We start from the raw sequence: 17070 nt of genomic DNA on the forward strand, positions 1-17070 counted from the left end.
ACAAATAAAGAAGGCATAGCAATGCACATACATATATCATGATGAGTACTATGAGATTTAATCAGGGCATTACGAAAAAGTACATAGACCGCAATCCAGCATGCATCTATGCCTAAAAAGTCCACCTTCAGGTTATCATCCGAACCCCTCCAAGTATTAAGTTGCAAACAACGAGACAATTGCATTAAGTATGGTGTGTAATGTAATCAAAACAAATATCCTTAGACAAAGCATCGATGTTTTATCCCTAGTGGCAACAAAGACATCCACAACCTTAGAGGTTGCCGTCACTCCCAGCATTCAATGGAGGCATGAACCCACTATCGAGCATAAATACTCCCTCTTGGAGTTACAAGTATCAACTTGGCCAGAGCCTCTACTAGCAACGGAGAGCATGCAAGAACATAAACAACATATATGATAGATTGATAATCAACTTGACATAGTATTCAATATTCATCGGATCCTAACAAACACAACATGTAGCATTACAAATAGATGATCTTGATCATGATAGGCAGCTCACAAGATCTAACATGATAGCACAATGAGGAGAAGACAACCATCTAGCTACTGCTATGGACCCATAGTCCAGGGGTGGACTACTCACACATCGATCCGGAGGCGATCATGGCGATGAAGAGACCTCCGGGAGATGATTCCCTCTCCGGCAGAGGTGCCGGAGGCGATCTCCTGAATCCCCCGAGATGGGATTGGCGGCGGCGGCGTCTGCGGAAGGTTTTCCGTATCGTGGCTCTCGCATCGGGGGTTTTGCGACGAAGGCTTTAAGTAGGCGGAAGGGCGGAGTCGGAGGAGTCACGGGGGCCCCACACGCTAGGGCCGCGCGGGCCCTCCCTAGGCCGCGCCGCCCTAGTGTGGCGGCGCCCCGTGGCCCCACTTCGTTTCTCCCTCGGTCTTCTGGAAGCTTCGTGGAAAAATAGGACCCTGGGCGTTGATTTCGTCCAATTCCGAGAATATTTCCTTACTAGGATTTACGAAAGCAAAAACGAGCAAAACAACAGAATCGGCTCTTCGGCATCTCGTCAATAGGTTAGTGCCGGAAAATGCATAAATATGACATATAATGTGTATAAAATATGTGAGTATCATCATAAAAGTAGCATGAAACATAAGAAATTATAGATACGTTTGAGACGTATCAAGCATCCCCAAGCTTAGTTCCTACTCGCCCTCGAGTAGGTAAAACAAAGATAATTTCTGAAGTGACATGCTATCATAATCTTGATCATACTATTGTAAAGCATATGAGATGAATACAGCGATTCGAAGCAATGATGAAGATAATGAGTAAACAAATGAATCATATAGCAAAGACTTTTCACGAATAATACTTTCAAGACAAGCATCAATAAGACTTGCATAAGAGTTACTCATAAAGCAATAAATTCAAAGTAAAGGCATTGAAGCAACACAAAGAAAGATATAAGTTTCAGCGGTTGCTTTCAACTTCAACATGTATATCTCATGGATAATTGTCAACACAAAGTAATATAATAAGTGCAATAGGTAAACATGTAAGAATCAATGCACACAGTTGATACAAGTGTTTGCTTCTGGGATAGAAAGAATAGGTAAACTGACTCAACAATAAAGTAGAAGATAGGTCCTTCGCAGAGGGAAGCATGGATTACTATTTTTGTGCTAGAGCTTTTCGTTTTGAAAACATAGAAACAATTTTGTCAACGGTAGTAATAAATCATATGTGTCATGTATAAGATATCCTATAAGTTGCAAGCCTCATGCATAGTATACCAATAGTGCTCGCACCTTGTCCTAATTAGTTTGGATTAACATGGATTATCATTGCATAGCATATGTTTCAACCAAGTGTCACAAAGGGGTACCTCTATGCCGCTCGTACAAAGGTCTAAGGAGAAAGTTCGCATTGGATTTCTCGCTTTTGATTATTCTCAACTTAGACATCCATACCGGGACAACATAGACAACGTGATAATGGACTCCTCTTTAATGCATAAGCATTCAACAATGTATAAAATTCTCATAGGAGATTGAGGATTAATTGTCCAAACTGAAACTTCCACCACGGATCATGGCTTTAGTTAGCGGCCCAATGTTCTTCTCTAACAATATGCATACTCAAACCATTCGATCATGAAAATCGCCCTTACTTCAGACAAGACGAACATGCATAGCAACTCACATGATATTCAACAAAGATAATAGTTGATGGCGTCCCCAGAAACATGGTTACCGCTCAACAAGCAACTTATTAAGAAATAAGACACATAAGTACATATTCTTCACCACAATAGTTTTTAAGGCTATTTTCCCATAAGCTATATATTGCAAAGACAAAGAATAGAATTTTTAAAGGTAGCACTCAAGTAATGTACTTTGGAATGGCAGAGAAATACCATGTGGTAGGTAGGTATGGTGGACACAAATGGCATAGTTTTTGGCTCAAGGATTTGGATGCACGAGAAGAATTCCTCTCAATACAAGGCTAGGCTAGCAAGGTTGTTTGAAGCAAACTCAAGTATAAAACGGTGCAGCAAGACTCACATATGAACATATTGTAAGTATTATAAGTCTTTACATTGTCTCCTTGTTGTTCAAACACCTCAACCAGAATATATCTAGACTCTAGAGAAACTAATCATGCAAACCAAATTTTAACAAGTTCTATGTAGTTCTTCATTAATAGGTACAAGGTACATGATGCAAGAGCTTAAACATGATCTATATGAGCACAACAATTGCCAAGTATCAAATTATTCAAGATATTATACCATTTACCACATGCGGCATTTTCTGTTTCCAACCATATAACAATGAATGAAGTAGTTCAACCTTCGCCATGAACATTACAGATAAAGCTAAGAACATATATGTTCATACGAAACAGCGGAGCGTGTCTCTCTCCCAAACAAAGAATGCTAGGATCCGAATTTATTCAAACAAAAACAAAAACAAAAGCAAACAGACGCTCCAAGTAAAGCACATAAGATGTGACGGAATAAAAATATAATTTCACTAGAGGTGACCTGATAAGTTGTCGATGAAGAAGAATGCCTTGGGCATCCCCAAGCTTAGATGCTTGAGTCTTCTTAAAATATGCAGGGATGAACCACGGGGGCTTCCCCAAGCTTAGACTTTTCACTCTTCTTGATCATATTGTATCATCCTCCTCTCTTGACCCTTGAAAACTTCCTCCACACCAAACTCAAAACAATCTCATTAGAGGTTTAGTGCATAATTGAAAATTCATATATTCAGAGGTGACATAATCATTCTTAACACTTCTGGACATTGCAAAAAGCTACTGAAAGTTAATGGAACAAAGAAATCCATCAAACATAGCAAAACAGGCAATGCGAAATAAAAGGCAGAATCTGTCAAAACAGAACAGTCCGTAAAGACGAATTTTTTTGAGGCACCAGACTTGCTCAGATGAAAATGCGCAAATTGAATGAAAGTTGCATACATATCTGAGGATCACGCACGTAAATTGGCAGATTTTAAGAAATTTTCTACAGTAGGGGCGGCTTAATTTCGTGACAGCAAGAAATCTGTTCCTACGCAGTAATTCAAATCTAGTATTGACTTTACTATCAAAGACTTTACTTGGCACAATGATGCGTGTAGTTGACACGTCCGTTGGGAACCCCAAGAGGAAGGTGTGATGCGCACAGCGGCAAGTTTCCCTCAGTAAGAAACCAAGGTTTAATCGAACCAGTAGGAGTCAAGAAGCACGTTGAAGGTTGATGGCGGCGGGATGTAGTGCGGCGCAACACCGTGAGATTCCGGTGCCAACGTGGAACCCGCACAACACAACCAAAGTACTTTGCCCCAACGAAACAATGAGGTTGTCAATCTCACCGGCTTGCTGTAACAAAGGATTAACCGAATTGTGTGGAAGATGATTGTTTGCAGAGAAAACAGTAAAACAAGTATTGCAGCAGATTTGTATTTCAGTATTAAAAGAATGGACCGGGGTCCACAGTTCACTAGAGGTGTCTCTCCCATAAGATAAAAGCATGTTGGGTGAAAAAATTACAGTCGGGCAATTGACAAATAGAGAGGGCATAACAATTCACATACATGACATGATAAGTATAGTGAGATTTAATTGAGCATTACGACAAAGTACATAGACCGCCATCCAACTGCATCTATGCCTAAAAAGTCCACCTTCAGGTTATCGTCCGAACCCTTCCGGTATTAAGTTGCAAAGCAACGTGACAATTGCATTAGGTATGGTGTGTAATGTAATCAACAACTACATCCTCGGACATAGCGCCAATGTTTTATCCCTAGTGGCAACAGACACAGCACAACCTTAGAACTTTCGTCACTCGTCCTGAGTGTCAATGCAGGCATGAACCCACTATCGAGCATAAATACTCCCTCTTGGAGTTAAAAGCAAAAACTTGGCCAGAGCCTCTACTAGTAACTCGAGAGCATGCAAGATCATAAACAACACATATGTAATAACTTGATAATTAACATAACATGGTATTCTCTATCCATCGGATCCCGACAAACACAACATAGAGTATTACGGATAGATGATCTTGATCATGTTAGGCAGCTCACAAGATCCAACAATGAAGCACAATGAGGAGAAGACAACCATCTAGCTACTGCTATGGACCCATAGTCCAGGGGTGAACTACTCACTCATCACTCCGGAGGCGACCATGGCGGTGTAGAGTCCTCCGGGAGATGAATCCCCTCTCCGGCAGGGTGCCGGAGGAGATCTCCGTAATCCCCGAGATGGGATCGGCGGCGGCGGCGTCTCGGTAAGGTTTTCCGTATCGTGGTTTTTCGCATCGGGGTTTCACGACGGAGGCTTTAAGTAGGCGGAAGGGCAGAGTCGGGGGCCGACGAGGGGCCCACACCACGGGGCAGCGCGGGCCCCCCTTGGCCGCGCCGCCATGTGGTTTGGCCACCTCGTGGACCCACTTCGTATGCTCTTCGGTCTTCCGGAAGGTTCGTGGCGAAATAGGCCCCGGGTCTTTGTTTCGTCCAATTCCGAGAATATTTCGTTACTAGGATTTCGAAACCAAAAACAAGCGAGAACAACAGAATCGGCACTTCGGCATCTTGTTAATAGGTTAGTTCCGTAAAATGCACGAATATGACATAAAGTGTGCATAAAACATGTAGGTATCATCAATAATATGGCATAGAACATAAGAAATTATCGATACCTCGGAGACGTATCAAGCATCCCCAAGCTTAGTTCTCGCTCGTCCCGAGCGAGTAAAACGATAACAAAGATAATTTCTGAAGTGATATGCCATCATAACTTTGATCATACTATTTGTAAACATATGTAGTGGATGCAGCGATCAAAACAATGGTAATGACATGAGTAAACAAGTGAATCATAAAGCAAAGACTTTTCATGAATAGTACTTCAAGACAAGTATTAATAAGTCTTGCATAAGAGTTAACTCATAAAGCAATAAATCAAAGTAAAGGCATTGAAGCAACACAAAGGAAGATTAAGTTTCAGCGGTTGCTTTCAACTTGTAACATGTATATCTCATGGATAATTGTCAACATAGAGTAATATAACAAGTACAATATGCAAGTATGTAGGAATCAATGCACAGCTTCACACAAGTGTTTGCTTCTTGAGGTGGAGAGAAATAGGTGAACTGACTCAACATAAAAGTAAAAGAGAATGGTCCTTCAAAGAGGAAAGCATCGATTGCTATATTTGTGCTAGAGCTTTTATTTTGAAAACATGAAACAATTTTGTCAACGGTAGTAATAAAGCATATGAGTTATGTACATTATATCTTACAAGTTGCAAGCCTCATGCATAGTATATTAATAGTGCCCGCACCTTGTCCTAATTAGCTTGGACTACCGGATCTTTGCAATGCACATGTTTTAACCAAGTGTCACAATGGGGTACCTCCATGCCGCCCGTACAAAGGTCTAAGGAGAAAGCTCGCATTTTGGATTTCTCGCTTTTGATTATTCTCAACTTAGACATCCATACCGGGACAACATGGACAATAGATAATGGACTCCTCTTTAATGCATAAGCATGTGGCAACAATTATTATTCTCATATGAGATTGAGGATATATGTCCGAGACTGAAACTTCCACCATGATTCATGGCTTTAGTTAGCGGCCCAAAGTTCTTCTCTAACAATATGCATGCTCCAACCATAAAGGTGGTAGATCTCTCTTACTTCAGACAAGACGGACATGCATAGCAACTCACATGATATTCAACAAAGAATAGTTGATGGCGTCCCCAGAAGCATGGTTATCGCACAACAAGCAACTTAATAAGAGATAAAGTGCATAAGTACATTTTCAATACCACAATAGTTTTTAAGCTATTTGTCCCATGAGCTATATATTGCAAAGGTGAATGATGGAATTTTAAAGGTAGCACTCAAGCAATTTACTTTGGAATGGTGGATAAATACCATGTAGTAGGTAGGTATGGTGGACAAAAATGGCATAGTGGTTGGCTCAAGGATTTTGGATGCATGAAAAGTATTCCCTCTCGATACAAGGTTTAGGCTAGCAAGGTTATTTGAAACAAACACAAGGATGAACGGTACAGCAAAACTCACATAAAAGACATATTGTGAACATTATAAGACTCCATACCGTCTTCCTTGTTGTTCAAAACTCAATACTAGGTTATCTAGACTCTAGAGAAACCAAATATGCAAACCAAATTAGCAAGCTCTAAGTATTTCTTCATTAATGGGTGCAAAGTATATGATGCAAGAGCTTAAACATGAGCACAACAATTGCCAAGTATCAAATTATCCAAGACATTTTAGAATTACTACATGTAGCATTTTCCAATTCCAACCATATAACAATTTAACGAAGAAGAAACTTCGCCATGAATACTATGAGTAGAGCCTAAGGACATACTTGTCCATATGCTACAACGGAGCGTGTCTCTCTCCCACAAAGTGAATGCTAGGATCCATTTTATTCAAACAAAACAAAAAACAAACCGACGCTCCAAGCAAAGTACATAAGATGTGACGGAATAAAAATATAGTTTCAGGGGAGGAACCTGATAATGTTGTCGATGAAGAAGGGGATGCCTTGGGCATCCCCAAGCTTAGACGCTTGAGTCTTCTTAGAATATGCAGGGGTGAACCACCGGGGCATCCCCAAGCTTAGAGCTTTCACTCTCCTTGATCATATTGCATCATACTCCTCTCTTGATCCTTGAAAACTTCCTCCACACCAAACTCGAAACAACTCATTAGAGGGTTAGTGCATAATAAAAATTCACATGTTCAGAGGTGACACAATCATTCTTAACACTTCTGGACATTGCATAAAGCTACTGGACATTAATGGATCAAAGAAATTCATCCAACATAGCAAAAGAGGCAATGCAAAATAAAAGGCAGAATCTGTCAAAACAGAACAGTCCGTAAAGATGGATTTTATTAGGCCACCAGACTTGCTCAAATGAAAATGCTCAAATTGAATGAAAGTTGCGTACATATCTGAGGATCATGCACGTAAATTGGCTTAATTTTCTGAGCTACCTACATGGAGGTAGACCCAGATTGGTGACAGCAAAGAAATCTGGAACTGCGCAGTAATCCAAATCTAGTACTTACTTTACTATCAAAGACTTTACTTGGCACAACAAAACTCAAAACTAAGATAAGGAGAGGTTGCTACAGTAGTAAACAACTTCCAAGACATAAATATAAAACAAAAATACTGGAGTAAAAACATGGGTTGTCTCCCATAAGCGCTTTTCTTTAACGCCTTTCGGCTAGGCGCCGAAAGTGTAACTCAAGTAACATCAAAGGGTGGTGCACCTACAGCGGGGTTTGGAGTTTTCTCAACCATGCATAGTATATTGGATACATAAGTTTCAGCGTCTCCTTTTCATTAGTCTTGGGCTTGCTACTCTCATCAAACAAATTTTCAGGAACAAGCCAAGCATAGTTATTTTCTAGTGCATCATTCATAGCTAGGAGTTTACATGGTATTGGTGCTTTGATCTCCTCACCATCATTAGCATTATTAGTGTACCTTATTCTATCCATATCCATTTTTTCAAGGAGACTAACAAAATTAGTATGAGAACCAAGCATATTAAATTTAGCGAAGACCTTTCTAGCCTCTCTTGCTAGACCACCAAATTCTCTAAGAAGGGTTTCTAAAACAAAATCTTTCTTTTCCCCCTCTTCCAAATCACCAAGTGTAAGAAACATGTGTTGGATTATAGGATTGAGATTAACAAATTTAGTTTCCAACAAGCGAACTAAAGCAGACAACAGCAATTTCATAAGTAGGAGCAAGTTCTACCAAGTGCCTATCTTCAAAATCTTCAACAAGTACTAACATGGGTGAAAAATTCTTCTATATTGTTCCTCCCAATTATAGACCCTTGTCCTACCGGTATGTTTTTTGCGATAAAATTAAAAGGAAACATGATGAATCAAGTAAAGTAAATGCAAGTAACTAATTTTTTGTGTTTTTGATATAGAGTGCAAGACAGTAAATAAAGTAAAACTAGCAACTATTTTTTTTTTGTGTTTTGATATAAGTGCAGCAAACAAAGTAGTAAATAAAATAAAGCAAGACAAAAACAAAGTAAAGAGATTGGGAAGTGGAGACTCCCCTTGCAGCGTGTCTTGATCTCCCCGGCAATGGCGCCAGAAACTTGCTTGATGCGTGTAGTTGACACGTCCGTTGGGAACTCCAAGAGGAAGGTGTGATGCGCACAGCGGCAAGTTTCCCTCAGTAAGAAACCAAGGTTTAATCGAACCAGTAGGAGTCAAGAAGCACGTTGAAGGTTGATGACGGCGGGATGTAGTGCGGCGCAACACCGCAGATTCCGGCGCCAACGTGGAACCTGCACAACACAACCAAAGTACTTTGCCCCAACGAAACGAGTGAGGTTGTCAATCTCACCGGCTTGCTGTAACAAAGGATTAACCGAATTGTGTGGAAGATGATTGTTTGCAGAGAAAACAATAAAACAAGTATTGCAAGCAGATTTGTATTTCAGTATTAAAAGAATGGACCGGGGTCCACAGTTCACTAGAGGTGTCTCTCCCATAAGATAAAAGCATATTGGGTGAACAAATTACAGTCGGGCAATTGACAAATAGAGAGGGCATAAGAATGCACATACATGACATGATAAGTATAGTGAAATTTAATTGGGCATTACGACAAAGTACATAGACCGCCATCCAACTGCATCTATGCCTAAAAAGTCCACCTTCGAGGTTATCGTCCGAACCCCTTCCGATATTAAGTTGCAAAGCAACAGACAATTACATTAAGTATGGTGCGTAGTGTAATCAACAACTACATCCTCGGACATAGCGCCAATGTTTTATCCCTAGTGGCAACAAGACACAGCACAACCTTAGAACTTTCTGTCACTCGTCCTGGTGTCAATGCGAGCATGAACCCACTATCGAGCATAAATACTCCCTCTTGGAGTTAAAAGCAAAAACTTGGCCAGAGCCTCTACTAGTAACGGAGAGCATGCAAGATCATAAACAACACATATGTAATAACTTGATAATTAACATAACATGGTATTCTCTATCCATCGGATCCCGACAAACACAACATAGAGTATTACGGATAGATGATCTTGATCATGTTAGGCAGCTCACAAGATCCAACAATGAAGCACAATGAGGAGAAGACAACCATCTAGCTACCGCTATGGACCCATAGTCCAAGGGTGAACTACTCACTCATCACTCCGGAGGTGACCATGGCGGTGTAGAGTCCTCCGGGAGATGAATCCCCTCTCCCGGCGAGGTGCCGGAGGAGATATCCAGAATCCCCCGAGATGGGATCGGCGGCGGCGGCGTCTGTGTAAGGGTGTCCGTATCGTGGTTTTTCGCATCGTGGATTTCGCGACGGAGGCTTTAAGTAGGCGGAAGGGCAGAGTCGGGGGCTGACGAGGGCCCACACCACGGGCGGCGCGGGCCCCCTTGGCCGCGCCGCCATGTGGTTTGGCCACCTCGTGGACCCACTTCGTATGCTCTTCGGTCTTCCGGAAGGTTCGTGGCGAAATAGGCCCCCGGGTCTTTGTTTCGTCCAATTCCGAGAATATTTCGTTACTAGGATTTACGAAACCAAAAACAGCGAAAACAACAGAATCGGCACTTCGGCATCTTGTTAATAGGTTAGTTCCAGAAAATGCACGAATATGCCATAAAGTGTGCATAAAACATGTAGGTATCATCAATAATATGGCATAGAACATAAGAAATTATCGATACGTCGAAGACGTATCACACAACAATGCAATAAAATAAAGATAATGAGAGGTTGCTACAGTAGTAACAACTTCCAAGACTCAAATATAAAACAAAAGTGCAGAAGTAAAATAATGGGTTGTCTCCCATAAGCGCTTTTCTTTAACGCCTTTCAGCTAGGCGCAGAAAGTGTGAATCAAGTATTATCAAGAGATAAAACATCAACAGAGGGGTTTGGAGTTTTCTCAACTGTGCATTTTATCTTATCTATGTAAGTTTCAGAGGCTCCTTTTTCATTATTCTTAGGCTTGCTATTCTCATCAAACAAATTTTCAGGAACAAGCCAACCATAGTTATTTTCTAGAGCTTCATGCATTCCTAGGAGCTTACAAGGTATTGATGTCTTAATCTCCCCTTCATCATTAATATTATTAGTGTACCTTATTCTATCCATGTCCATCTTTTCAAGTGTTCTAGCAAAGTTGGTATAAGAGCCAAGCATCTTATATTTAATAAAGACTTTTCTAGCCTCTCTTGCTACACCACCAAATTCTTTAAGAAGGGTTTCTAAGACAAAATCTTTCTTCTCCCCTTGCTCCATATCACCGAGTGTAAGAAACATGTGTTGAATTATAGGATTGAGATTAACAAATTTAGTTTCCAACATGTGTACTAAAGAGCAGCAGCAATTTTATAAGTAGGAGCAAGTTCTACCAAGTGTCTATCTTCAAAATCTTCAGCTGTACTAACATGAGTGCAAAAATCTTCTATATTATATCTTCCAATTATAGACCCTCGTCCTACCGGTATGTCTTTCAGAGTGAACTTAGGAGGAAACATGATGAAATAAACAGAAGGTAAATAAAGTAAATGCAAGTAACTAATTTTTTTGTGTTTTTAATATGGAGAACAAGGCAGTAAATAAAGTAAAACTAGCAACTAATTTTTTTGTATTTTTGATATAAAGAGCAAACAAAGTCATAAATAAAATAAAGTAAAGCAAGACAAAAACAAAGTAAAGAGATTGGATGTGGGAGACTCCCCTTGCAGCGTGTCTTGATCTCCCCAGCAACGGCGCCAGAAAAAATGCTTGATAGCGTGCAAGACACACGTCCGTTGGGAACCCCAAGAGGAAGGTGTGATGCGTACAACAGCAAGTTTTCCCTCAGTAAGAAACCAAGGTTATCGAACCAGTAGGAGTCAAGGAGCACGTGAAGGTTGTTGGTGGCGGAGTGTAGTGCGGCGCAACACCGGGGATTCCGGCGCCAACGTGGAACCTGCACAACACAATCAAAGTACTTTGCCCCAACGTAACAGTGAGGTTGTCAATCTCACCGGCTTGCTGTAAACAAAGGATTAGATGTATAGTGTGGATGATGATGTTTGTTTGCGAAGAACAGTAAAGAATAATTGCAGTAGATTGTATTTCAGATGTCAAGAATTGGACCGGGATCCACAGTTCACTAGTGGTGTCTCTCCCATAAGATAAATAGATGTTGGGTGAACAAATTACATTTGGGCAATTGACAAATAAAGAAGGCATAACAATGCACATACATATATCATGATGAGTACTATGAGATTTAATCAGGGCATTACGACAAAGTACATAGACCGCAATCCAGCATGCATCTATGCCTAAAAAGTCCACCTTCGAGTTATCATCCGAACCCCCTCCAGTATTAAGTTGCAAACAACAGACAATTGCATTAAGTATGGTGCGTAATGTAATCAACACAAATATCCTTAGACAAAACATCGATGTTTTATCCCTAGTGGCAACATCACATCCACAACCTTAGAGGTTGCTATCACTCCCCCAGATTCAATGGAGGCATGAACCCACTATCGAGCATAAATACTCCCTCTTGGAGTTACAAGTATCAACTTGGTCAGAGCCTCTACTAGCAACGGAGAGCATGCAAGAACATAAACAACATATATGATAGATTGATAATCAACTTGACATAGTATTCAATATTCATCGGATCCCAACAAACACAACATGTAGCATTACAAATAGATGATCTTGATCATGATAGGCAGCTCACAAGATCTAACATGATAGCACAATGAGGAGAAGACAACCATCTAGCTACTGCTATGGACCCATAGTCCGGGGGTGGACTACTCACACATCGATCCGGAGGCGATCATGGCGATGAAGAGACCTCCGGGAGATGATTCCCCTCTCCGGCAGGGTGCCGAGAGGCGATCTCCTGAATCCCCCGAGATGGGATTGGCGGCGGCGGCGTCTCTGGAAGGTTTTCCGTATCGTGGCTCTCGGTACTGGGGGTTTCGCGACGAAGGCTTTAAGTAGGCAGAAGGGCGGAGTCGGAGGAGTCACGGGAGCCCCACACGCTAGGGCCGCGCGGGCCCTCCATAGGCCGCGCCACCTAGTGTGGCGGCGCCCCGTGGCCCCACTTCGTTTCTCCCTCGGTCTTCTGCAAGCTTCGTGGAAAAATAGGACCCTGGGCGTTGATTTCGTCCAATTCCGAGAATATTTCCTTACTAGGATTTCTGAAACCAAAAACAGCAGAAAATAGCAGCTGGCTCTTCGGCATCTCGTCAATAGGTTAGTGCCGGAAAATGCATAAATATGACATATAATGTGTATAAAACATGTGAGTATCATCATAAAAGTAGCATGGAACATAAGAAATTATAGATACGTTTGAGACGTATCACTCCTCCACCTCTTCTACCGTGGAGCGGCCTGCCTCTCTTGCACCCCCATCTTCCCAAGCAGAGCGGGCCAACTCCTCCGAAGCTTCAAGCCATCTAGATTTTTGTGCGGTATATTTCTTTCGGATTTGTCCCATACGCATAGATTCATGGGTGTCGTGGGTCTTCTAGATTCAGCTTCACTGAGATAATGGATACCCGCCAAACAACCTCCTGAATGTACGCAGACTTGTGGTGCCATGCGTTGTGCCGATGATAATGATGCACTTTTATGTAGTTAAGTTGCATTGTTTTCAATATAGGTACCTTCCCACATGTTTTTTATATAATTTCCGTGCCACTTGTTTATAATAATTAGCATGCCACTGATTTAGTGTAGTTGACTAGCCACCATTTTTAATATATTAAACATGACCCATGCTTTTAGCGTGCCATTTCACTTGTTTATTACAATTAACATGGCCACTAATTTTCAATATAGGCAACATGCCACTCGTTTAGTATAGTTAACTAGCAACTACTTTTTATAAAGTTAACATGTTACTAGTTTTAGTACAATTATGATGCTACTACCTATGATGAAAGCGCCCATACTAATATTGTAACATGGTACACGGTTATGGTAAAATACTTGTTTTTTTAAAGGGGAATGGCCCTAGACTCTGCATCAGATTGATGCACACAGCTTGGTCAAATATTTGTTATAGTTAAATTTGACCTCGACCCTAAATCATATTGTAAGTATGGTTAAATTTCAGGATTATATATGACCTATTTTATTCATTTAGTTTAGTATGATTATTAAGTTAATGTGCTAACCATCGTTGTGTTTTGTGTAGTTAACACGAAAGTTTGTGTCATCAATGAGTAGTCTATTTTGACAAGTAGATAGATGGCAACTCCCCTAGAGACACTGACCCTAGACCTTCTCGGAAGCTATTTGTGTATAAATGTAACATGAATACCCCCGGCAAGAGGGCTGAACAAATCAAATCTGCTTGGAGCTAACCCTAGAACTAGAGCAAAGCCCTTGTAATCTACTTACAATCAATCTAGCAAAGAATCGGGGAGTAGATATTTACCTCCAAAGCGAGGGGTAGAATATAGGCACATTGTAAACTTAGAAATTCATCATAAACCTGGAATAAAAAAATAAAAATAACAATTATTATTGATTCCAGGACATAATTGTTCATAGAGTACTCGATCTAGCTTAGGAACCCGTCGGTTGTGTGATTTCTATCCGTCTATGGCCAAGAACAATCCAATGATAGATCCCTCCTCTCTATGCCCAGGGACTCTCCTCCACCTCCAGGGGACGCCTTCCCATCTTCGCCCACAACACATCCACCTCTCACGGGGCCCCCGATCCACCTCCCTATCGCTGCCACACATGTTTCCGCTGTAAGACTTTCCTTCTGCGTTGTGATAGGTATGATGTTCATATTTAGCTATAGGTTGGTGGTTCTATATATGATGAATTGACCCCGGCTAGAACTCAATCCATTTTATACTAAACAATTATACTTTTTAACTTATTTATTAGACCATGGACCTGATGAGTATAATTTTATGCTTAGTGTCATAGTTAACAAGATGTCATAGTTAGCAAGATAATATTGTTTGTGAGCATATAGTGTTATTTTCATGTGGCTGGAATGTATATATCACTAAAAAAAATCTGAAGTGTATGTTGTAGTAAAAGTTCTCTTTGAATTACTATTTTCATAGTTGCATAACTTATGTGTCGTGTATATATATATATATATGTATTTGTATGTATGCATGTGCACTTGTGTATATGTTCTAATATCTGAAAAAATGTCATGATAGAGATCTCTAAAGCATCTGCCTCACTGGATATCTTGGTAGTTCTAGTGTATTATTATGTAAGTTCAATTATGAAAGCTTCTAGAGTTTAAATTTAGATGCGAGTGAATATGTCTTTCAAGTTGGGTTAAGTAATAAATTGAAAAGGTGAATTATTTGCACTTGGTATTGAGATAGCGTCGCTTTACCATTGTTAATACTTATAAAATTATGGAACATTCCACTTTTACATATATGCGTTTTTATTTATTTTGTATGCTCACCTTGAATCTTGGAATCACCTGGTGAACATATGTATTCTTGCCATCTACTCAAATACGAGCATGAAATAAACGCACGGTTGACGATCAGATTGCTTTGTTTCTTTGTGATATATGCTATTGCTGCATGGGTCAAATTTTCTCATTCAAATTAAGCCTTCATTCAACAATACTTTTGACGTAGAGTATACTAGTTCACTATTAGGGTGCTCCTCTCCGGGTAGGGGGGGGTCCTTGAGTTTGCTAAGCCCATGGGTTGGCTTTGCGGATGGCATCTAGAAGCCCGAGTAAACCGGACGGAATAAGGCCGATGAGAAACAAAAGAATGAAGCACAAATTTTGTAACATATTGAGATGATCCACAAGAGGAAAAACTAGAATAAAGAATTAAAAGCCTTTTCCTCTGTATATTTAGTTCTCTACAATTATTCAACTATTACTTGTGGACCACATGTAAGTTATTTTATGACAAGGCATAATTTATTATCTAGAATTGAGCTTTTGGATCATGATCATACTATTGTACCTTGGTGGATTAAAATTAGAGGTCCGAGGGTAAAACTGTAACTAGTCGCCATGCCTAGAAAAATGTATTGTGAACGTAAGATCATAATTTGCACCATTTACTCTTAATTTTGCAAATATGTTAACTCTTTGCCAACTCGACTTTAAGATGGAACAAGGCATCCTTGTGAAATTCTTTGATACAAGTTCTTCAATCAAATGTCAAGATCAGACTTTTTGTCCGAACATCATTTTTGCAATGCTATTGCAGTGAACATGTTAAATATTTGTGGCATGATTGCGTAAAATTTTCTCAACTTCGAAAGCCTTAGTTGCGTGAATGCAATAATCACTCAAAGTGGTACTGTAGACATGGACACATTTTTCAACATACAAGTTCGACCATTATGTTTGTAGTAATATACGAGCAGAGTTTACAAGAATGAATAATTATGAGATATTTATGTGAAATTTATATGGACCAATCTCTATAATCATTTTGCATACCGTACTTGAGATTATAACACATATTGGTTGGCAAAAAAAAAAATCTGAGGAGAACCTACTAATCTTATCTTACCACGGTGTAACAAAGCATAGAGATGAGGGGCCCTAAATTTTGGTGCCTTGTGCAGGTGCACTTTTTTTTGGGTGTAAACAAAACCGAGGCAAACAGGTAGCTGCTTGTTTACAGTAAGGAGTCGTTGGCACGTGAAGCTGCTAATCTCACACAGATTCCTCGAAGCAGATTCCACCATTTGAATCTCAGTTTTAAGTTTGTGAGCAGAGGTTACTCTGGGATAGTGGGATCCTTTTGTTTTTGGACATACTGCGGTCTGCGGGAATTGGTGCACGTTAGGACATCCACGCCCGTGGGCCACTACCTTGTTGTATGGGCTTGTAGGAGGCCCGAGAGCCAGATTTCCTACATGGCCTACATCGCTGGACCTGGCTAGGACATGTCGCACAAATAGTCCCACATCGCTCGCGCAAGGTAAGGCGGTTCACGGACCAATAAACAGGGACAAACGGGCACGGTAGAAATCATACCAACCAGATCCTACACTTCCGTCAGGGGTCTCCCTGGCGGCAAGTGTAGCATATCTGGTTTAAAATTTAATATCTGGTATATATGTTGGCTCTTGGGCCAACATGGTATTAAACGATTTATTTTGGGGAGGGCCCGCAACACAGTAGCTTGCTGCTGGAGGTCCTGAGCGTCGCCGTTGCGTAGCACTGCAGCTCCGGTAGACGCACCCCAACCAAAACCAATGGAAAACGAGTAGATGGTTAGATGTGAATCCACACAGCAGTCGATGGTCAAGGCACGTTTTTCTTCGTGAGCCTAGATATTCATCCCCTTTCATCTCTTGGACGGGCTTAAGAGCATCTCTATAAAAATTCGAACCGAAAAATTTAAGTTCAATTTTCCGAAAATGTGCAAAATAGACCATGTAAACTAAAATGGAATATTCGGAAAGTCATCATCTTCTTCACAAGAACTGTCCGCGTCGCTGCCTAGGTCTTCGCGTGGCCGCCACCCGCGCCCTAGCATCC

General features: G+C 40.7%; 1 non-coding gene across 1 annotated transcript; it reads left to right on the plus strand.

Annotated features, from left to right (window-relative positions):
- Window positions 1-16575: 16575 nt before the first annotated feature.
- LOC124685620 lies at window positions 16576-16775 on the plus strand. The gene has a single exon (XR_006997592.1). It is a non-coding gene; the product is annotated as a U2 spliceosomal RNA (small nuclear RNA).
- Window positions 16776-17070: the final 295 nt, after the last annotated feature.

The sequence above is a fragment of the Lolium rigidum genome, chromosome 1 (assembly GCF_022539505.1).
Source record: "Lolium rigidum isolate FL_2022 chromosome 1, APGP_CSIRO_Lrig_0.1, whole genome shotgun sequence".
Lineage (NCBI taxonomy): Eukaryota > Viridiplantae > Streptophyta > Magnoliopsida > Poales > Poaceae > Lolium > Lolium rigidum.